Genomic DNA, 14,903 nt, shown 5'->3' with positions numbered 1-14,903 from the left:
TAATGATCATAACGCATCCTAAAAGCAGTCTTTGGAATATCATCCTCCTTTACCCGCATTTGATGATACCCAGAACGTAAATCAATCTTCGAATACAGTGACGAGCCTTGTAGTTGATCAAATAAGTCATCGATCCTCGGTAGTGGGTAGCGATTCTTGATGGTAAGTTTGTTCAACTCTCGGTAGTCGATACACAACCTAAATGTACCATCCTTCTTCTTGAGAAACAAAACAGGAGCTCCCAATGGTGATGTACTTGGTCGAATGAAACCACGCTCTAAAAGTTCTTGTAACTGACTTTGTAATTCTTTCATTTCACTGGGTGCGAGTCTGTATGGAGCACGAGCTATTGGTGCAGCTCCTGGTACAAGATGTATTTGAAATTCAACGGATCGATGTGGGGGTAATCCCGGTAATTCTTTCGGAAATACATCGGGAAATTCTTTTGTGACGGGAACATCACTGATGTTCTTTTCTTCAGGTTTAACTTCCTTTATGTGTGCTAGAATGACGTAACAACCTTTTCTTATTAGTTTTTGCACCTTCAAACTACTAATAAGATTTAATTTCGCATTGTTCTTTTCTTCGTACACCATTAAAGGTTTTCCCTTTTCACGCATAATGCGAATCGTATTTTTGTAACAAACGACCTCTGCTCTCACCTTTATCAACCAGTCCATGCCAATTATTACATCAAAACTCCCTAACTAGACTGGTATTAAATCAATTTTAAACGTTTCATCTCCCAGTCTAATTTCTCTATCCCGACATATATTATCTGCTGAAATTAATTTACCGTTTGCTAATTCGATTAAAAATTTACTATCCAAAGGCGTCAATGGGCAACTTAATTTAGCACAAAAATCTCTACTTATATAGCTTCTATCCGCACCCGAATCAAATAAAACATAAGCAGATGTGTTGTCAATAAGAAACGTACCCGTAACAAGCTCCGAGTCTTCCTGCGCTTCTGCCGCATTAATATTGAAAACTCTTCCACGACCTTGCCCATTAGTATTCCCTTGGTTTGGGCAATTTCTAATAATGTGGCCCGGTTTTCCACATTTATAACAAACTACGTCGGCATTATTTGTTCCGACCTTATTTGTTTCTTTATTTTTGTTGTTCTTTGGTCCGTAAATCTCACATTTTGCCGCACCATGACCATTTCTCTTACACTTGGTGCAAACTGTTGTGCAAAACACATTCGGATGGTACTCTGCACACCTGAAGCATGGTTGTTTCTGTTGTTTGTTGTTATTGAGATTGTTGTTGGGATTGTTATTGTTGTTGAAATGGTTGTTGTAGTTGTTGTTGTTGTGGTTGGGATGTTTGTTGTAGTTATTGTTAGGATTGCAGTTATTGTTGCGATTGTTGTTGCGGTTGTGGTTGTAATTGTTATTGTTGTTGTACTGGTGACTCTTGTCACTGTTTTCCTCTCACATCCTCTTGAGTTGTTTCGTGTTGGCTTCTTCGACCGCCTGTTCTTTAATTCTCCCCTCAATCTGATTTATGAGTTTATGATCCATTCGACTTGCCTTCTGTATGGAAGCGGGCTCGTGTGAACTCACATCTTCTTGAATCCTCACTGGTAACCCTTTAACAAACGCGTCGATCTTCTCTTCTTCATCTTCGAACGCTCCCGGACACAATAGGCACAACTCTGTGAATCTTCGTTCATATGTGGTAATGTCGAATCCTTGTGTTCGTAACTCTCTAAGTTCTACCTTGAGCTTATTGACTTCGTTTCTAGGACGGTACTGCTCGTTCATCAATTGCTTGAATGCTGACCACGGTAGTGCGTAAGCAACATTTTTCCCTACCTGTTCAAGACACTTACTTATGGCAAACACCGATTCAACCTTCTCGGTCGACCGTTTCAATCCAATTGGTCCTTCGGTTCCATAAAATTCCAAAGGTTTGCAGGCAGTGAATTCTTTGTAGAAGCATCCTACACGATTTCTTGTGGAATTAGTTCCACTGCTAGATCCAGAGTTATTGTTATTTTGCATCGCAGCCTGTACTGCGGCTATGTTTGCTGCAAGGAAAACACCGAAGTCTTCCTCGCTCATGTTCAAATTCTAACGAGTCGCCGGTGCCATTTCCTTCAAAAATAGCCCAAAAAAATTGAGTTAATCATATAGAATTTAAGAGTAGTCAATAGTATTTCGTAGCATAATATGAACTTATTTATAAAAGCTTTTTCTTCATATTAGCATTTTATAGTTTTAATTTAGGTAGTACCTACCCGTTAAGTTCATACTTAGTAGCTGCTATACAATTCAACTACTACGATTCTATATGAAAAACTTATTACAATAATATTTCGCGTTCAAACTTTTATACAATATTTTACAAACATACAATACCACTATTATACATATAGGATAAAATATAGCACATAATAACTTGCTACACGGCAGCTATAAAGGTAATTCTAATTAATACGCAAGTTGTTCAGCAAAGGCAATAAAGACACGTAATTCATAAGTCCAGTAACAGGTCATGCATTCTGGCTTTACTAAAACGACTTCCCATCCTTGATCTTGTGGAAAGTAACCGTTATGACCATTGGCTAGGCAGCATGTTGTAATGTCGTCAAAAGGACGAGGGTTTCGTAATGCCCAACAGCCTCGTAGCAATCTAAAAACCTTGTTTCTTACCCCAACTACTGAGTCCATCACTTGTGGGAATATTTCATTTAATAGTTGTAATCCGATGTTCTTTTTCTCACTTTAGTGAGAAGCGAACATCACTAACCCGTAAGCATAACATGCTTCTTTATGTTGCATGTTAGAAGCTCTTTCTAATTCACGAAATCCTATGTTGGGATATGTTGAGTCAAAATAGGTTCTTAACCCGTAGCGAAAAATTGCATTTGGGTTCCCCACATTTAACGCTTTAAAGAAAACACGGCGTAACTTACGGTCTCCCCAATGTGATATACCCCACCTATCAAAGGAAAGCCTTTTATAAACTAAGGCATTTTTGGAAAGTCTTTCAAATGTTTGACAAGTTAATTTCACCATAACTAATTGTGCTGATGAATTCTGACCGACTCTAGACAAGATTTCATCAATCATATCCTCTGGTAGGTCTTCTAAAATATTCGGTTGTTTACCCGTAATGTCCATTTTGTGTTTTTATACTGTAAAAATAGACGAGGGTTAGATTCATAAAAGATAATTAACAAACAATACAAGCAATTTTACATTTATCAAAAAAGCACAAGCACACTATATTACATATATTACACAACATGATTACAACTCTTTAATCTGACTCACTCGTTTCTTCTTCTTCGGGCTTGGTTCGTTTTGCTAATTTCCTAGCGATATATGATGCTCCCCTAATACGAGCTGTCGTTTTCCATAATGGTTTAGAAAAACCTGGTGGTTTAGAGGTTCTCGGGTTATTGTTAGATTTTAGGAAATACGGACGTTGCCGATACATATAAAGTTCATCGGGGTTGGAATCAGGTTTCTCTATTTTTATACCTTTTCCCTTATTATTTTCTTTTGCTTTATTAAATTGCGTCGAGGTAATTTCTATAACATCATCGGAATCCTCATCGGGATCTGATTCATCGGAAAATTAGTAATCTTCCCAACATTTTGCTTCCTCGGCGGAAACACCATTGACCATTATTGACTTTGGTCCGTTGGTTGAGAATTTTCTTTTATTTAACCGATTTACTATAGGTATCAATATTTCTTCCTCCGGAACCTCTTCTTCTTCCGGTTCTTTCTCTTCCGGTTTCTCCTCTTCCGGTTCCTCTTCTTCCGGTTCCTCCTCTTCCGGTTCCTCTTCTTCCGGTTCCTCTTCTTCCGGTTCCTCTTCGGGAAATTGTGAATCTTCTCAAAGTATATTCGACTCTTCATTATTATTAGGTGAGTCGATGGGATTTGTACTAGAGGTATACATCTATCACACAATATCAAACACGTTAAGAGATTAATATATCACATAATATTTACATGTTAATAATATATAGTTTCCAACAAAAAAATTAAGCAATCGTTTTTTTTTAAGAAAAACACGGTCGAAGTTCAGACTCACTAATGCATCCTAACAAATTTGGTAAGACACACTAATGCAAAAATTCTGGTTCTCTAAGACCAACGCTCGGATACCAACTGAAATGCCATGTTCATATTGATTATAAACGTTCCATATTAATTGATTTCGTTGCGAGGTTTTGACCTCTATATGAGACATTTTTCAAAGACTGCATTCATTTTGAAAACAAATCATAACCTTTATTTTATCGACAAGGTTAACAAGACACCACTTAGATTATCCAGAAATGATAATCTAACAAATATCACACTTACACACTACCAATACATATTGGTTTACAAATATTAATATATTACAACAAAATAAATCTCGAATGCAATTTTAAATAATATTATACAAGCATGCTGACACCAAATCTTGTCCATATAATAGCATGCAACAGCGGAAGCTCTTAATAATCACCTGAGAATAAACATGCTTTAAACGTCAACAAAAATGTTGGTGAGTTATAGGTTTAACCTATATTTATCAAATCATAATAATAGACCACAAGATTTCATATTTCAATATACATCTCAGACATAGAGATAAAAATCATTCATATGGTGAAGACCTGGTAACCGACCTTAACAAGATGCATATAGAATATCCCCTATCATTCTAGGACTCCCTTCGGACATGATGAATTCGAAGTACTAAAGCATCCGGTACTTTGGATGGGGTTCGTTGGGCCCAATAGATCTATCTTTAGGATTCACGTCAATTAGGGTGTCTGTTCCCTAATTCTTAGATTACCAGACTAAAAAGGGGCATATTCGGTTTAATAATCCAGCCATAGAATGTAGTTTCATTTACTTGTGTCTATTTTGTAAAACATTTATAAAACTGCATGTATTCTCATCCCAAAATATTAGATTTTAAAAGTGGGACTATAACTCACTTTCACAGATTTTTACTTCGTCGGGAAGTAAGACTTGGCCGCTGGTCGATTCACGAACCTATAACAAATATGTACATATATATCAAAGTATGTTCAAAATATATTTACAACATTTTTAATACATTTTGCTGTTTTAAGTTTATTAAGTCCGCTGTCCGCGTTAGTAACCTACAACTAGTTGTCCACAATTAGATGTACAGAAAATAAAGCAATATATATTATCTTGATTCAATCCACGACCTCGTGTATACAAGCCTCGGGCTAGATCACAACTCAAAGTATATATAATATTTTGGAGTCAACCTCAACCCTGTATAGCTAACTCCAACATTACTGCATATAGAGTGTCTATGGTTGTTCCGAAATATATATATAGATGGGTCGATATGATATGTCAAAACATTGTATTCGTGTCTATAATATCCCAAGATTACATAATATATTAGAATACATGTGTAATACAATATGAGTTAGCTAGGATATGATTAATATAGATTTGTAACATCCCTCCTTTTTCCGTTATACTATTTTAAACTCCATTATATGTTTATAACATCTCCCATTATTACGCGTTTTAAATTATCTTGATTAGGTAATTTTACGCACCCGTAAACCGAACTCGAGGGACTAGTTTTGCCAAAATACCAAAGAGGTGACTAGCTTTTGACTAGTCAAACCCACCTCCCCATTTCTTTTCCATTTCCTTTCCATTTTCTCTAACTACTTTCAAAGTTTCTCTCAAATCTTCAAACAAGAATTCATCATCTAAAACAAATCGATCAAGCTTCAACCAAAACAAATTACATATTTAGAATCCTTGCAACTTCCTCTTCGATTCCATACCGATTTCATTACATTTGGGTAACTTTCTAAAATCACTAGATTTTGTGTTCTTGATGTTTTTAACTTATAAAGTTGTTAATTAGTGTCTATGGCTCAAGTCTAACATGAATATATGATTTATATGTTCGATTTTGTTATTTGAAGTAACTAGCATGAACATAAACTTTGGTGTGTTTGATTTGGTGATTTGGTTGTTTGAATGATGTTAAATGTTATAAATGCATTTATTAAATGTGTTCCTAGTATCACTAGCTTCAATTTGATGTGTAGGTTGCTTGAGAAAACTCCATAAACTTGATTAGTGATTTTGGTGAATTTGGGTTAGGGTTTGATAAGCTTGAAATTAATATTTGATGCATTGAATGCCATGAATTATTGTTAGTAAGTAGTTAGTTGTATTGTATTCTCGATTACCTACAAAATAGCGTGTTGTATGTATGCATTAAATTCCCAAATCATAAATGTGCACTTATCAAATTTGAGTATTAAATGTGTGCATTGATTGATCATTCGATTTGAAAAGTCGGTTATTGCAATTAATGTTTTCGGTTGGTGAAATGTGCTTATTGTCTTCCTTGTCAAAAGAGCTTTCCAACGACATAAGGTGCGAGTCATAAGTGTTTACGGTTTATGTTTTGTGTTTGTTCGAAGTTCGGAAAAAGACTTGAACATTTGAGACTGACCAGGTACCAGCACCCGTTATATGCCGCGGCGCGGCAGCCTTGGGTCGCGGCGCGACATATAACGTGTCCAGGTTCTGACCTCCATGGTCAAAATATGGAAAATGTTTGGCACGCTATGGACCTCCGATTCACATGAGACATGTTCTAACATGATTATATATGAATAAAAACTTCAGAAAAATAGTTCGAGACCCGACCCGAACGTGTTTACTTTTTCGTTGACTTTGACCGACCAAAGTTTGACTTTTTGTCAAACTTAACCAAATGATTATTCAATCTTTCTAACTTGTTTCTATACTTGTATCTTGCATGAAACTTGACAATTTGATTCGCATGCTACATAATCAAGTCATAACGAGCCATAGGACTAATTGAACATCTTTGACCTATCGTGTTTACCGTTATTGATACAACCTATATGTTTAGGTCAAGACTAGCTTTGTCTTTGCACGCGTTTACTTGTTGAAGTACTTTATTACTCTAGCACTTAAGGTGAGATCATATTCCCACTTTTTACTCTTTGAACTTACTTTTGGGATGAGAAAACATAAACGCTTCTTTTAACTAAGTGAACACAAGTACATGAAAACAAACATTCTACATACGAGTTTAGAACAAAATCCTCAATTCGATTATCATTAGTTACTCTTGCAGTGTGTAAGTGTAGGCGTGAACTTATGTTGTATCGCCATATGGGTTTGACAAACCCTCATCTTGGACGGTTCGCTACCGTCTAAGGATGAAATATATTTTCGAGAAACAGTGTTGTTCTAGAACTATTAATGGGGTTCAACGGACGGAACGTTAAGCCTTGATAATTGGGTGCTCGTGAATATTAACTTTTAGAATGTATTACTATTTATCAATGTTGCAAATCTTGTGATTCGACTTACTTTTACTCACTTACTTATTTAAACCTATGATTTCACCAACGTTTTCGTTGACAGATTTCTATGTTTTTCTCAGGTCCTTGTTATTTAGGTGATACATACTTCCGCACTTTCTTTTTGATACTTGCTTTGGATGTCAAGTGCACTTGCATATGTGGAGCGTCTTTTGACTACTTTAAACTGTGTCGCACGTGTTTCATTTGTACTTTAAACATCGTTATGTACTAGTTATGGAAACTACTTTTGTAAACTTTGAAACATCCACACTTATGAAATGAATGCGATATATTTTCGGTCAAACTTTGTCTTAAAGACTTATGACCATGTAATGGGACCTACGTAGACGGCGCCGTCAAACATGATTTGGTCGGGTCGCTACAGATGGTATTAGAGCATTGGTTGTAGGGATTTAGAGTTCATTGGTGTTAACCCCGAGTCATAGAGTACATTAGTGAATCAAGACTACAACCGGCATATAGACTCGAAGTAGGAATTACTTGACTACTTGTGCATTTATACTCGAACTCTTCTATCATATCTAACTCACATTCGATCTTGATCTTACATTGATAAATTTTATTGACGCGCCACCTTGACTATATGAAGTAATGTCGAATGCACATATGAATTATGGTAATATAATTTCCGGGATTATATTACGGTGACTCATATGAACATTCTGACATTATGACATAAAGAATTTAAGGCGTGTCAAGGATAATTTTCTCTCTATCTTTATTCCATATCACGGTTAGTATTATTTAGAATACTAACCAATGGTATTCTTTTGTTTTGAAGGAACAATGCCTCCTCGTCGTGTGCCATGCCATGAGACTCCCGAATAAGCTCTACAACGAATGATAGCCACCACCGTAGAGGCGGCTATGGCCGATCACTCCACCAACAACAACAATAACAACCAAGGGGCCGGTAACTCTAGCGAAGGGTGCTCCTACAAGGCTTTTATGGGGTGCAAACCTCACACTTATGATGGAACCGGGGGACCGTGTAACGACCCGACCAAACCCGTTATTGACGGCGCCGTTAACTTAGGTCCCGTTGCGTAGTCGTAGTCCCTATATGAGACTCGTTTGACCAAAATTATGTCGCATTCATTTGAAAGGTACAAGACTTGCAAGTTTAGTTTACAAAACCGCTCGACAACAAGTCTAAGTTTACAAAAGTCATAAAGTATAAATGAAATAACTTGCGACATAATTAGTTTAAAAACACAGTTGCTATAAATAGCGTAAGTATGTAAACAATATGCTTGGATCCAAAGGTGCTATCCCTAGCGTATGCATGCATGGTAGACTCCAATCAAGTAATCAAAGAGTGCGGAAGCATGTATCAAGTAGCCGAGTATGAACCTGAGAAACATATAGAAAACTGTCAACGAAAAACGTTGGTGAAATCATAGGTGTTTGTAAACGTTGTTTTTGAACCACAAGATTTAGTATTCCCATTGTTGATTATCAAAATCGTTTGCATTCCAAAAGTATTATTCGCGAGCACCCAATTATCAAGACTTAACGTTTCCTCCATTGTATACCCCATCCATAGTGCTAGAACAAACACTGATTCTCGAAAATATATTTCATCCGTAGACGGTAGCGAACCGTCCGTAATGAGGGTTTGTCAAACCCGTATGGCCACACAATATAAGTTCTCGCTTACACCCTGCAAGTGTAACTAATGATAATCGAATTGAGGATTTTTGTTCTAACTCGCTGTGGAATGTTTGTTTTCCTTGTACTTGTGTTCAAAGTATAAAAGTAAGTAGTACAAAATGTAACAAAGTATATGTTTCTCAGCCCACAATTTAAAAGTATAAAAAGTTGTTGAAAAGGTGGGACTATGATCTCACCTCGAGTGCACGAGTATAAATGTACTTCACAAAGTAAACGTGTGCATGAATGTTGCTTAGCCTTGACCTAAACAAGTAAGTTGTATCAATTAACCGGTTACGACACAAGGTCGGGTGAAATGTGTTCAATTAGTCCTATGGCTCGTTACGACTCGATTAAATATAGCATGTGAATCACGTTGTCAAGTTTCATACAAGAAACAAGTATAAAAGCATGTTAGAATGATTGTATAAAAGTTTGGTTAAGTTTGACTAAAAGTCAAACTTGGTCAAAGTCAACGAAAAAGTCAACGCGTTCGGGTCGGGTCCCGAACTATTTTTCTATGCTAGTTATTCATATATAAGTATATTAGAACAAGTTTCATGTGAATCGGAGGTCGGTAGCTAGTCAAACATTTCACGTGAAATGGGTCCAAGAGGTCAGAATCTGGCCAGGTGATTCTGCGCGCCGCGCGGGGATGTGGCGCGCCGCGCCACTACCTGGGCAGAGAATTCTGGTCAGTTTTTCCAAGTGTGCACGAACCAAAACCTTTTCTAACACAACACTTGACCCGCAAACAATTAGAACATGTATTTTATATCATCGGAAAGCTATTTCGACAAGGAATACAATTAACTACCTTTCACAAGCAAAAACATCAATTACAATAACCGAAAACTCGTCAATTGATCAAGAAAGGTTTATTTTCAAAGTTTCAAGTTCGTAAAACGTATTTTATGATTCGGGAATCCAATTTACACATACGATATGCCGTTTCGAAGGTAATTAAGCATACATTGCATCTAAACACTTACTAACAACATTAACAAGCATTCAACGCATCAAAAGTTCGTTTTAAAGCTATCAAACCCTAACCAAAAGTTCACAAAATCAATAATCACGTTTATGAAGTTTCTTTAATCAATCTATACATCAACATGGAGCTAATGATGCTAGTAACACTTTTAAAACATGAACTTTAACAATCTAACACATTTGGTCATCCAAAATCAAAGATTAAGCATACACTTTTCATTTTCAAGCTAGTTACACCAAAACATCAAGATCGAGCATACAAATCATATATTCATGTTATACATGAGCCATAGACACTAACCAACACAATTTCAAGTCAAAAACACGAATTTATAGAAATCTAGAGTTTTTAGAAAGTTACCCAAACTTGATGAAATTGGTATCAAAATGTAGAGGATGAAGAGAGGATCACGAATATGTAATTTGTTTTGAAGTTTGCTTCCCGATCCGAATTTAGATGATGAATGTTTGAATTGGGTGTTTGTGTGTGTGTTCTTGCTAGAGAGAAAGAGAGAGAGATGGAGGTGATTGAATGGTGAGGAAGGTGGGGAGGTGGTGGCTAGTTGCCCCAATTTGGCCAAGTGACGAGATTGGTCCCTCAAGTTTCAAAGCGGGTGCGGTAATTAACCAAACGAATATTTTAAAACGCTCGAGTAACGGGTGATGTCAAAATTAAATAGCGGGAATATAATGAACGTTACTCACGGAAACTATTAATTTAAATACGAAAGATTATGTTTTAAGAAAAAAAAAGACGGTGTTTAAATTAAATTTAACGGAAAAACGCGGGATGTTACATTATCCACGCCTCAAAAGAAATTTCGTCCCGAAATTTAGTTGGAAGTAGTAGTTGTTGAATCTTCCTCGAGATCTTGCGTTGCCAATTCTACGAGTGGGGGAGAAGTACGTCCTAGGGTATTTCAACGAATTTTGACGGTCGGGATCATATGTTGTTTTAAGGTTTGGCTTCACGATTTATGGTTTCAACTGGTCCTCCTAGGAAGTGAGGGTTATCGTCGATAGTGAGTTCATCAAAGGAGATAACAAGTTCTCATTTCGCAAAACACGTCTTTGAGTTGATACATCGAATGTAGGATAAATCTAAACGGCTAGCGACGGGTCCAAAACACCCCAAGAATTTAAAGGATCGAAATATAGCGGATTTAGCTTCCTACGTTTCCCGAAACGGATTGCACCTTTCCAAGGTGCGACTCTTAACGTGACGCGGTTACCCACTTGGAATTTGAAATGTTTACGTCTAACATCGGCGTAGCTCTTGGTGATTACGAGTCGCGTAGGGTTTTACCTGAATATGAATAAATTTTCTCGGTTGCTCATGAATAACCTCGGCCCCGGTGAATTGATCATCGTTTACTTGGTTCGACAAAGGAGAATGACGTTTCCGGTCACATGTGGTTTCAAAAGGAGTGACGTTAAAACTCGAATGAAAATCATTGTAGTACGAGGATCCGGTTAAAGGAAAATACTTTTCTCAAGTAAATTTGAAGTTGGTAATACAAACTTGTATTATGGTTTCCAAGGTTTAAATCGCATGTTTGTTCGGTCCGTCGGGTTGTGGATGGTACGCGGTACTCATGTCTAAACGCGGTCCCGAGGCTTTTTGTAAGGTACTCCAAAATCTAGAAGTGAAACGAGGATCTCGATCCGAAACGGGGTACATTTCCCTAAGGCATATTGAACAAGTTTGCTAGGAATTGAAAACGTTAGCTAGGACAAGTTTCTCAAGAAAATTCGCGTCGCGGAAGATTTATCGGTTTCCAAAAACGTTCGTCGGGGCAAGTTCTTATCGGGTTTTGAAAACGATTGTTAGGACTATCCACCCTCGCGGCGAATACTTGTATGACGTGAAGAGTCGCTCTCCATTGAGAATTTAGAATAAGGACCTCCTGAACCGGAAGTACGAGGGTGATGCAAGAGAAGTTTCTGCCCCGATGTGAGCATAACGAGTAAATTGTAGTTAGTCAATAAGACTGCGCGAGGACGAGCTAGTATACCCGTGCGACATACGGTTGAAGTCGAATGGAATCGGTAATTCATTCGGAAGCATAAATATAATTTGACAATAATTGAAGGTGTGTCCCCGGTATGGTTGTTATAAATATTCTCGGAGTTTTCGGATGTCCAAACCTGAAAAGATGAAGTCATGTACATGGCACATGGTGGTGTTTAGGTTGATCGAGTCTAACCACCATCACGCGTCACTAGAACTTTGGTATGTCTTACCGTAATATAACCACGTTGATCGAGTGTCGTTATATTACGAGAACTCATACCTCCATTCCCACATCACTCTATAGATTCAAGTTCGTGTAATCGTGAAGTTTAAAATAAACGAAGTGTAACAACGTCTCTAACGTGACTCGTATTGAATCGAAAGAATTAGTGCAACTATAAAGAAGCGTTCCCCGAGGGAAGTGTATAAATGATTGTTCACGGCAATGTGGTTCGAGTCAGACAATAAGGTATTCAGGTATGAAAAGAGTAACGGGTCATGATAACGAGTAGTACGCAACCGTAGAGATAAATGTTGATGACGATACTCACCTAGAGTAGTGATGGTAGTAACACCAAAAAGTAGATAGTAAGAAACACCAGTGGAAAACCGATAGTAAGTTGAAACGGTGGCAAACAACAATCCGGGAGACAGAGTTCCCGAACAAGTGTGACTAATGAAGTCGTCGTCATCCATACGTGTATGAATCATGAATTTACGTGTGTTACCAAAAAGTGGCGGAATACGAGTTCGTATGATGAAGGTTGGGTACCATTAAAAAGTTTGCCTAAGAATGATTCAAGTATAATGCACAAGTAGTCAAGTAAGTGCTATCTATAGCAAATGTATGTCAGAATGCAAATGCTAACTATCCGATTGTAGTCTAGACTCACTAATGCGTCCTAACGACTCTGTTAGACACACTAATGCACGTCCTAGTTCCCTACAACCAACGCTCTGATACCATCTGTAACGACCCGACCAAACCCGTTATTGACGGTGCCGTTAACTTAGGTCCTGTTGCGTAGTCGTAGTCCCTATATGAGACTCGTTTGACCAAAATTATGTCGCATTCATTTGAAAGGTACAAGACTTGCAAGTTTAGTTTACAAAACCGCTCGACAACAAGTCTAAGTTTACAAAAGTCATAAAGTATAAATGAAATAACTTGCGACATAATTAGTTTAAAAACACAGTTGCTATAAATAGCGTAAGTATGTAAACAATATGCTTGGATCCAAAGGTGCTATCCCTAGCGTATGCATGCATGGTAGACTCCAATCAAGTAATCAAAGAGTGCGGAAGCATGTATCAAGTAGCCGAGTATGAACCTGAGAAACATATAGAAAACTGTCAACGAAAAACGTTGGTGAAATCATAGGTGTTTGTAAACGTTGTTTTTGAACCACAAGATTTAGTATTCCCATTGTTGATTATCAAAATCGTTTGCATTCCAAAAGTATTATTCGCGAGCACCCAATTATCAAGACTTAACGTTTCCTCCATTGTATACCCCATCCATAGTGCTAGAACAAACACTGATTCTCGAAAATATATTTCATCCGTAGACGGTAGCGAACCGTCCGTAATGAGGGTTTGTCAAACCCGTATGGCCACACAATATAAGTTCTCGCTTACACCCTGCAAGTGTAACTAATGATAATCGAATTGAGGATTTTTGTTATAACTCGCTGTGGAATGTTTGTTTTCCTTGTACTTGTGTTCAAAGTATAAAAGTAAGTAGTACAAAATGTAACAAAGTATATGTTTCTCAGCCCACAATTTAAAAGTATAAAAAGTTGTTGAAAAGGTGGGACTATGATCTCACCTCGAGTGCACGAGTATAAATGTACTTCACAAAGTAAACGTGTGCATGAATGTTGCTTAGCCTTGACCTAAACAAGTAAGTTGTATCAATTAACCGGTTACGACACAAGGTCGGGTGAAATGTGTTCAATTAGTCCTATGGCTCGTTACGACTCGATTAAATATAGCATGTGAATCACGTTGTCAAGTTTCATACAAGAAACAAGTATAAAAGCATGTTAGAATGATTGTATAAAAGTTTGGTTAAGTTTGACTAAAAGTCAAACTTGGTCAAAGTCAACGAAAAAGTCAACGCGTTCGGGTCGGGTCCCGAACTATTTTTCTATGCTAGTTATTCATATACAAGTATATTAGAACAAGTTTCATGTGAATCGGAGGTCGGTAGCTAGTCAAACATTTCACGTGAAATGGGTCCAAGAGGTCAGAATCTGGCCAGGTGATTCTGCGCGCCGCGCGGGGATGTGGCGCGCCGCGCCACTACCTGGGCAGAGAATTCTGGTCAGTTTTTCCAAGTGTGCACGAACCAAAACCTTTTCTAACACAACACTTGACCCGCAAACAATTAGAACATGTATTTTATATCATCGGAAAGCTATTTCGACAAGGAATACAATTAACTACCTTTCACAAGCAAAAACATCAATTACAATAACCGAAAACTCGTCAATTGATCAAGAAAGGTTTATTTTCAAAGTTTCAAGTTCGTAAAACGTATTTTATGATTCGGGAATCCAATTTACACATACGATATGCCGTTTCGAAGGTAATTAAGCATACATTGCATCTAAACACTTACTAACAACATTAACAAGCATTCAACGCATCAAAAGTTCGTTTTAAAGCTATCAAACCCTAACCAAAAGTTCACAAAATCAATAATCACGTTTATGAAGTTTCTTTAATCAATCTATACATCAACATGGAGCTAATGATGCTAGTAACACTTTTAAAACATGAACTTTAACAATCTAACACATTTGGTCATCCAAAATCAAAGATTAAGCATACACTTTTCATTTTCAA

Source organism: Rutidosis leptorrhynchoides, chromosome 7 (genome assembly GCF_046630445.1).
Source record: "Rutidosis leptorrhynchoides isolate AG116_Rl617_1_P2 chromosome 7, CSIRO_AGI_Rlap_v1, whole genome shotgun sequence".
In the NCBI taxonomy this organism is placed as follows: Eukaryota; Viridiplantae; Streptophyta; class Magnoliopsida; order Asterales; family Asteraceae; genus Rutidosis; species Rutidosis leptorrhynchoides.
Note: the sequence above shows the minus strand (reverse complement) of the source record.